We start from the raw sequence: 10,254 nt of genomic DNA on the forward strand, positions 1-10,254 counted from the left end.
CCTAAGTAGTATAATTCAAAAAGACCCAGAAAAATAAATAAATAGATTTAATGATAAATTAATATTTATAGTGTTTTCCATCCATAATCATATGAATTTTAAGTTCAATATTTTCAATCATAATTGTCTTCATCTATATTCATATATATTCTAAGTTCAAGATGATAATGTTGTTAAAATTTATCTATATTAATAACGAAAATCAAATAATTTTCTTCATATATGTTGTCCAAGATACATCTTTCTAGGCCTCTTGTTCCAGAAGAATATTCTGAATTATGATGTCTCAGGTAATTTTTGAATAATGTTTATCGCCTCCTGGGGTTTAGTAAAACAAATTCTCCCTCCATCCGACAGAGTAATTCTCAGCTTTGCTGGATATAATAATGAATATTGAAGACCCTTATTCTTTAATAACCTCCTTGTTAAGTCAAAGTCTTTCATTTTTCTTAACAAGGCCACACTAATACCTGGAAAAAAGAATATATTTCCCCCTTCAAACTCTAATAGGCCATTTCTCTCTCTTACATCTATTGCTGCAGCTCGTAATACTTTTTGTTTATCTTGATACATCAAAAGCGTATCAGTATAGAGCGGGGCCTTTGCTCTGGAGGTGGTCGGGGGATAAAAGTCCTGTGGGCTCTTTCTGTAATTAGTGGGAAGAAAGAGGATTGGGAAGATTTTAAAAGCTTACAAAAGGAGACAAAGAAGGTCATTAAGAGGAAAAAGATGAACTGTGAAAGGAAGCTAACAAATAATATCAAAGAAGACACTAAAAGCTTTTTTCAAGTATATGAAGAGTAAAAGACAGGCGAGAGTAGATATAGCAGATAGAAAATGATGCCTGAGAAATTTTAATGGGAGATAAGGAGATGGCAGAGGAATGGTATGAGAATTTTGCGTCAGCCTTCACTGAGGAAGACATCAGCAGTATACCGGCCACTCAAGGGTGTCAGGGAAGAGAAATATGCGCAATGACAATTACGACAAAGTACTCAGGAAGCTAAATAGTCTGTTAGATAAATCTACTGGACCAGAGAGAATGCACCCTCGTGTTCTGAAGGAAGTAGCTGTGGAGATTGCGGAGGCATTAGCAATGATCTTTCAAAAGTTGATAGATTCCAGCCTGGTTCCGGAGGACTGGAAGATTGCAAATGTCACTCCACTATTTAAGAAGGGGGCAAGGAAGCAAAAAGGAAACTATAGACCTGTTAGCTTGACATCGGTGGTTGGGAAGTTGTTGGAGTCGATTATCAAGGATGAGGTTACAGATTACCTGAAGGCATTTGACAAGATAGGCAGAACTCAGCGGTGGCGGTCCTGTATCCACTCTCCTCTCTATTTCATTTTTTAACAATACTTGAAAAACAATTTTATTTTATTTGCTAACTTGTTTTGAAAAGATGGGTATATAAAAAGGGCTCGAAAGGTTATTGGAGATGCGAGGCACCCCAACCACAAACTGTACCTGTTGCTACCATCCGGGAAATGGTACCGCAGGACCAAAGCCAGGGGCAACACGCTCTGGGAACAGCTTTTTCAACGAGACCATCAGACCGCTTAACTCGTGCTGTGACAACTGTATTTCTATGTTACATTGACTAGCATGTTATACATATTATTTATCATAAATTGCTATAAATTTCACATTCCACATTTAGGCAGAGACGTAACATAAAGATTTTTAGTCGTCGTGTATATGAAGGATGTAAGTAATAAAGTCAATTCAATTCAATTTCATATTTCCTTTTTCCCCTCCCAATCATTCCTTTAGTTGTTCTCTGTAAGTATTTAAATAATTCCTACGACTCTATCTGCCAACTAATTTTTGCTTTGTGGTATGCCCTCTCTTTCGCTTGTAAGTAAGCTTGTCTTCTCTTGTCACCCACAGTTGTACTATTTTGCCATTTGAGTATTTACTTGTTGTTGGAATACATCCACCATTCACTTTTCTCATTTTCCAGGAAGCTGACACCATTTCTGTTCTGCTGTCACCCCTGCCAGCATCTTCTTCCAATTTGCTTTGGCCAACTCCTCTCTCAGACCACTGTAATTTCCTTTACTCTACTGAAATACTACAACGTCAGACTTTACTTTCTGCTTACCAAATTTCAACTTGAACTCGGTCATGTTCTGATCACTGCCTCCTAAGGGTTCTTTTACCTTAAGCTCCCTAATCACCTTCGGTTCAATAAGTAAAACCCAGTCCAGTAGAGCTGTTCCCCTAGTATACTCAATGACAAACTGCTCTAAAAAACCATCACATGGCATTCAACAAATTCACTCTCTTGAGATCCATTATCAACCTAATTCTCCCAATTGACCTGCATGTTGAAATTTTCCATGACTATTATAACATTGTCCTTTACATCGGCCTTTTCTATTTCCAGTTGTAAACTGTGGCTCACTTTCCAGCTACTGTAGAGAGGCCTGTATATGACTGCCATCAGTGTCATTTTTTTACTTTTGCAGTTCCTTAACTCACTCAACAAAGATTCCACATCTTCGAACTCTATGTCACATCTTTCTACTGATTTACCAGCAGAACCAAGTCAACCCTCTGCCTCCCGCCCTACACCACCGATACATTGTGTAACCTTGAACATTCAGCTCCCAACTCCAACAATCCGGCAGCCACGATTCAGTGATGGCCACATCATACCGGACAATCTGTAACAATTCAACAAGATCATACACCTCATTTCTTATACTCCGTGCATTCAGATATAACATTTGTGAACTGTATCTGCTACCCTTTTTAATTCTGCATCCCTAATACACTGATACTCAACCTGCTGGCTGCAGTTTTGTCCTCGCATCTATCCGCCCTATCTGACAGTCTGACTGCACACTATCTTTGCATTTTTACCATCAGTCCTATTTCTTCACCCCAGTTCCCACACCCACCCCCGGCCACCACCAAATTAGTTTCAACCCTCCCCAACAGCTCTATCAACCCTCTCTGTGAGAATATTGTTCTCCCTCGCGTCCAGGTGCAACCCATCGCTTTTGAGCAGGTCATTCCTCCACAAGAAGAGATTGCAATGATCCAAGAACCTGAAACCCTGCCCCTTGCACCATCTTCTCAGCCATCTTTAATCTGCCAAATGATCCTGTTTCTACCCTCAACAGTACGTGGAACAGGCAACAATCCCAGAAATTACAACCCTGGAGGTACTGTTCTGAGCTTCATACCAAGCTCTCCAAATTCCATTTTCGGGAACTCTTTGTTTGTACTTCCAACGTCATTGGTCCCAAAATATTCCAAGATATCTGGCTCTTTTCCCTACCCTCTGAAATGATGCAGACACGATCCAAGGGTTCCCTGACCCTGGCACCTAGCAGGCAACATACCATTCAGGTGTCCCGTTTACGTCCACAGATTCTTCTGTCTGTTCCCCTGACGATTGAGTCCCCTATCACAACCGATCCCCTCTTCTCCCTCTAATAACAGTGAGAGTCGCCGATCCAGAAGGGGGAAGACCTGCATCAGTCAGAGTCTTCACTCACAGGCACGTGAAGGACATGTGTATTTTCCTGACAATCCCGGTCACCACACTGATACCCGCTTTTATTCCCTACAATATCATCTAGTCAGTATTAATTTCCCAGCTCCTGAGTTAGGATTCAATCTCATGCCTTGGCGTGTTAGTGCAGTGCCTGGGATCAGGACACAGTGGTTCATCTGCCAGTACCGTGTATTGGTTGTATTATGACCCTGTGCCGGTGTGTTCAGGGGTCTGACATCTCCAGCTGACCATGTGACAGTGATGACCCCCCCCCCCCCAGTCGGTGGGGTTGATGTGGAATTAGCTTCAGTTCCCTTTCAGTCCATTACAGCCAATCTTTGCCTCAAATTAGAACTAAATTGAGTCTCATGAACAAGGAGAGAATAACCTTTGTAAGTTTTACCTCGATTAATGGCATCAAGCCTTTCTCACAGCACTATGTTCAACAAATAGAGGTGATCGAATTTTTCAAAAGATAGTGCCTCATCGGTCACTGACATCTCCTGGATATCATCATTAATCCTGTAAATATTAAACTGCTGGCTATAAACTGCTATTCTGAACTATTTTAGAAATCCATCCAGGGTTTCAGTAAAGAGCAGGTCTACCCTCCTGTTCCGAAAAGCTTCCACCAGAAATAAATAAAAACACATATGTGTTTACATTTGGACTTACTGTCCACATCCTGAATTTCATTCTAATCATTACAAGGTGCTGAAAATTCCCACTCCCGCAGTCACTTTCACACACAAACAATCAGAACCACGGGTAAATTACAGGTAATGTTTCTGAAAATTAGGCCATCACTGAGAGGATGAAACTTACAGGAAGGACAGGAGAGGTTCTGCATTTTCATCTGGATATAGCGCCAGCGTGATAAGATTGAACATGTAAGAATAGTGATGGATTTGATTGTGTGCAGGTGGGGAAAGAATCTCTATTTATGGGGAGATGAAATTCCAGATGGATTTTAATAAATCCCGTGAGAAATTTAGTGAAGAAGATGTGAAACTCAGTGCCACAGGAGTGGCTGAAGCGGAACAGCAGAGATTGAATGTAATGAAGAGGGGGTACAAACACATGAGGGACCATGGAGTTCAGCCACTGCTGCTGGGTGTGCTGAGTGGGTGGGAGGAGGATTCTGAAGCAGGGAATCTGATAGAGGATGGACCGATTTACGATGGAGAATGGGATATAATCCCGTGTGACACATCTGATAAAGTAAGGAGATAGTGAAAGTTTCCGTAATCTGATCGAAACCGGATATAGAGGGTAGCTTTGATGTGTGTGTGTGTGACTTTCTTTGCTCTCAGTGACTGACAGTGACTACACCGGATAAATCCGTAACCGAAGCTTTTTTCTCTTCGTTTTTACCCTCTGTCTACACTAAAACTGCGTTTTCGTCCCCCGAAACTGGAGCTCTTCCGAAACGCTTTTCAGGGTGGGTATTATGAAAACGCTGCTCGGGCAGATCAGTGTGGAAGGGGTAACCGGAGAAATCTGAAAACGCTCGTCAGACGGCAGCGCGCTATTTCATTGTTTTCTTGAACGCAACCTAACAATTTAAGAACAGACGGCAACGAGACTGAAGCCAGAAGATTTACAAATGTGCTCACCAAATACTTTGACCCATAACTTACTGAATAAATAGGTATCTTCACTTTGCCCTGTTTCCCGTCCTTATTTGTATGAAGGTGGTTTACCTATTTATGCAAGTACTTCTCTGACAATAGATGTGTTACAGCCTAATGTAACATTGTATGGGAATACAAGATAATATTGATGCAAACATGTTTTACACATTTAATGAGGGTCTTTATTAATGCAACAGTGTTAATCAGTTTTTCAATGTTCGTCGTCAGCCGGGTCATACAGTCCGTGAACTCCCTGTTGGTTGCCTCCATATGCTTCAGTATTTGTTTTTTTTTTGTTAATTTTTAAATCCTCCTGCGCGAGAGCCAATAGCTGCCGGTCGTTTAAGTACTTCTAGTCTGTAACTGAATAAACGCACACCGTCTTTCACGGCGAGATTCGGCACCAAACATGTCGCTTGTTTTCGGTCGATGCGCCCCGCGCATGCGCATTAGGAGGAGATTCGCCGAAATCTTCGTTTCAATGTAGACGGAGATATTTTTAAAAACGCATAATGTAGACGCCTATCGTTTTTACGTGAAACCAGCGTTTTCAAAATTATCCGGTCTAGTGTGGATGTTGCCAGAGAGTCCCTCAAATCCACCGGACCAAACACACTCACAGCCTGTGACTGGAACTGGGTGTTAATGGGAGTTCTATAGGATATTTAACAGGTAATTAAGGACACAGTAAGCAGCTCTGTGTTATTTTCAGAGTAAATCATTTCAGAGTAGATTGCATCTGTCCTGGGAAGTACAGAATTTATGGAAGTCCAGTTCTGGGACAACAACAACCCTGAATAGATGAATCAATTGTCTGGTGAGAAGCATTTTACTGCCATTTGTCAATGCTGTGTGCAGGAGCAACGTATCTGTTTTCTGTCTGCAGTGTATTCTGTGTTGAGTGTTTATGATGGTGATTGGTCACATGAGTGGGGGCGTGGGAAGAGGGAAGTTAATAAGTTTCGTATTTGTACTTTGTTTTGGGCAGTTTTGAGCTGGGAACGGATAGATGTCATATATTTTATTAATCGCTTCATTGCAGCTTAATTACCATTAATTACGCTCAAATTTGATCACCTTAAGTTTGTAATGAGTGCAGTGGATAGAGGGGAATAGGTGGATGTCGTTTTCTTGGACTTCCAGAAGGCGTTCGATAAGGTGCCACACAAGAGACTCGTAAATAAGATACGCTGCATGGAGTTGGAGGAAGTGTATTGGCATGGATAGTGGATTGTTTGACCAATAGAGGACAGACAGTTGATATAAATGGGTGTTTCGCCGTTTGGCAGTCTGTGGTGAGTGGGGTGCCGCAGGGGTCGGTGCTGGCCCGCAGCTGTTTACCGTTTACATTGATGATTTGGAAGAGGGGACTGAGTGTGGCGTAGCAAAATTTGCTGATGACACTAAAATGAGTGGAAAAGCAAATCGTACAGAGGAAATGGAGAGTCTATAGAGGGAAATAGATAAGTTAAGTGAGTGGGCCAAGGTCTAGCAGATGGAATATAACGTTGGTAAATGTGAGATCATCCACTTTGGAAGGAATAATAGAAGAGCAGATTATTGTCTAAATGGCGAAAGATTGCATCATGCTGTTGTGCAGAGGGACTTGGGAGTGCTTGTTCATAAATCGCAAAAAGTTGGCTTGCAGCTACAACAGGTTATTAAGAAGGCAAACGGAATGTTGGCATTCATTGCTGGAGGGACTGAATTCAAGAGCAAGGAGGTCTTGCTTCATCTATACAGAGTACTGGTGAAGCCGCGCCTGGAGTACAGTGTGCAGTTCTGGTCTCCATACTCGAAGAAGGATATACTGGCCTTGGAGGCAGTGAAGAGGAGGTTCACTAGGTTGATTCCAGAGATGATGGGGTTAATCTATGAGGAGAGATTGAGTCACCTGGGACTATACTCTCTGGCGTTCAGAAGAATGAAAGGGGATCTTATAGGGACATACAAAATTTTGAAAGGGATAGATAAGATAGAAGTAGGAAAGTTGTTTCAATTCGTAGTAGAGACTAGAACTAGGGGACAAGATTGCCGCAAGATTCAGGGGAGAAGATTTAGGATGGAGATGAGGAGAAACTGTCTTTCCCAGACAATAGTGAATCTGTGGAATTCTTTGCCCAGGGAAACAGTTGAGGCTTCCTCACTAAACATATTTAAGATACAGTTGGATAGGTGTTTACATAGCAGGAGAATTAAGGGTTATGGCGAAAAGGCAGGAAGATGGAGCTGAGTTTACGGACAGATCAGCCATGATCTTATTGAATGGCGGGGCAAGCTTGATCGGCCGGATGGCCTACTCCTGCTCCTATTTCTTATGTTCTTATGTCACTGATGAAGGATCGAATACATATCTTCGACACTTTGGAACGTCATTATTGATGTGATTGGAGGGAGCGTCATACATGAGTATAACCAGCTTTGCGAGTTCACCAGCAGCGGAAATTGATTTGTCAGAATTAGATGCTGTGCTATGTTTATTTCAAATGTACTGCTGTTCATTTTGCTCCCTTTTACAGAAACAAATTGGAATATAATACCTCACCTTGAGAAATGTCACACTGTCTTTTTGATCCATCTGTTCCTTTAACTTTGAGATTTCCTCCTGAATAATCTTTATATTCTCTTGAATCTCCAGAAGAATATTCTCCATTGAATTTAGAATACTCTTCTCCTCCTCCCTGAGATCCCTGAATAAGCTCTTCTTTTTCTCAGTGATAATCTGGCGCAGTAACGCAAACTGGGATGTGATTGGGGTCTGAAAGCTGTGTGACTGTTCCTGTTGAATGAAAGGTGAAGATTAATTTACTGTATTGCTGTGTTGTATTTCCTGCTGACATTAAGGAGACCATTCGGTCCTTTAACGTCCATGTCAGCCCTGAAACATTCCCGTCAACACGATTAACTCATGTTTTCCTAAAAGCTATTCTCCCTCATTGACCCATTAACTCCCATCTGATTCATAAGCACCCTCCCTCACCTTCATGTGGTTAATTGTAATTAACCATTCATCCATCATGTTCTTTGGATGTGTTTGAAACTATCATGGTTACAGGGAGAGCAGGCAAACACCACACAGACAGCAACAGGGGTAAGGATAGAACCCAGGTCACTGGAGCTGCGATAGTCGGCTATTCTGCATTCAAGCGAGCAAAACTATACGGTAATATCAGAAATTCCGCTCAGGAAGCCTCACCCGAACTCCGGAAATCTTCTCTTACTGTTGATGCTCCTTTTCCTGGAAGTTTGATTTCGTTTATGTGAGATAGTCTAAGGAAGATTGTAGCTGATCCTGGAAGTCAGAGAGCGAAGAAAAAAAATGATGCAACAAAAGAAACAGGTGATCAAACCAGATTGTCGCACATAAAATGCTGGAGGAACTCTATGAGTCAGGCAGCATCTACGCAGGGGAAAAAAACAGTCGGTGTTTCGGGATAAGAGCCTTTATTAGTACTGGGAAGGGATGAGAACCCGCTGACAGCTGACGGGTGAGACAACGTGAGGGGAACGTGGGGGAAGTTGTGAAGTAAGAAGCTGAGAGGGGACAGGTGGAAGAGGCAAAGAGCTGAAGGAGGTTTCTGATACGAGAGGAAAATCAACACGGAAGAAACGGGAGGAATTGGGACTGTTTGGGCCCCTGAATGATGACGAGAGAAGAGGTGTAGGAGTCAGATGTACCACTTGTTCCGCTTGCAGGTATCAGTGCCAGGAGGGAGATCAGTGAGGAGGAGGGACTGGATAAGGGCGGTACAGTACGGGGAGCGATTCCTACAGGGATCGGAGAATTGTGGGGTGTGGGATGGGATGTGGGACAGATAGATGGTAAAATCCCGTTGGAGATGGCGGAAGTTGCAGAGAGTGATGTGTTCGTTTTGGAGGCTCATGTAGGACTAGATACAATGGGTTGAGTATCAAATTACCGTTAGTTTTACCGTGTAGATTTTTGCAGCTTCTTAAGTATGAAGCGGTGATCTCCGTGTTCCTGCGCATCACTACAGATCAGACAGATCAGTGTCTTGTACACTTTACAAAACAGTTTCAGTTCTTCCGCATGTTCCTGGCAGTGAAGTTTACTTCCCTCCCTTTCAGATTCAGGTTTAGATTTCGAGCTTTTTCAGCCAGATTTGCAAAGGCCCAACTTACCCTGAGGGTGCGGTCAGCAAACACCTCTCTACTTTGTGGGCAGGTGTTTCTCTTGTCCGTTTCCCAACACCCGGTGATACAAGAGCGACAGAAGTTATGCCCACACTCCAGTGTAACCGGATCGGTGAAGAAATCCAGGCAGATGGAACAAATTGCCTCCCCGGTCCAACTCTCTACCGGTCCTTTCGAAGCCCTGTTAACTTCCATGACTTCCTGGTTCGTAATGCTTTAGTTTCGGGGAGCTGCTGATCCCCGCAGTACCACGATTGTCCACTGCACGCGCTGCAGACTCAGGCAATTAAAAATATGTTGCTGTTTGTGGAAAGGAATTGTGATATCTTTATCAGGGAGGGATCAGAACCAGATTAAACAGGTCGAAACTGAAATGAAAGCTCAGCCATGGACTGTCCATGCCTGGCTGCAAAATGAGAAAGATAGCAACCCAGTGTGACAGAAACGTCACTGAATCTCAAAAATCTCACCCCTGAGATCAGAAAGACATTCTCCTGGAGGATTATTGAAGGCATATGCTGAAAGGAGAAGCCACAGTGCCTGTCAACCCTCGGCCCTGGACCGGGGACTCTGATGAGCTGCTGGTGGCGGCCTGTGCCGCAGTAGGTATGATGGGCTAACGAAGAGGGAGAATAGAAATGAAGCCAGAAAGAAGAGCCTGGTTCAGTCTGAGGCAAGACTGAAAGGGGGATATTCTGAAAAGAGAGGCAGAAGAGATCTTGAGTCAGCAGCATGAGGCTAGAAGAACTGAGCGGGTCAGACAGCGTCTGTGGACAGAAATGTACAATCGAGTTTCTGTGTCAAGATCCTTCAACTGGATTGTCTCAACCCGAAATGTCTGCATTGGCAGTAGCCAAAAAATCTATTGCACTTACTTGGAAATCAGATTCATTCTTAACTATGGATCGTTGGAATAATGAAATATAATGTTGCATTCCACTTGAAAAAATTACTTA

This window comes from Hemitrygon akajei, chromosome 1, assembly GCF_048418815.1.
Source record: "Hemitrygon akajei chromosome 1, sHemAka1.3, whole genome shotgun sequence".
In the NCBI taxonomy this organism is placed as follows: Eukaryota; Metazoa; Chordata; class Chondrichthyes; order Myliobatiformes; family Dasyatidae; genus Hemitrygon; species Hemitrygon akajei.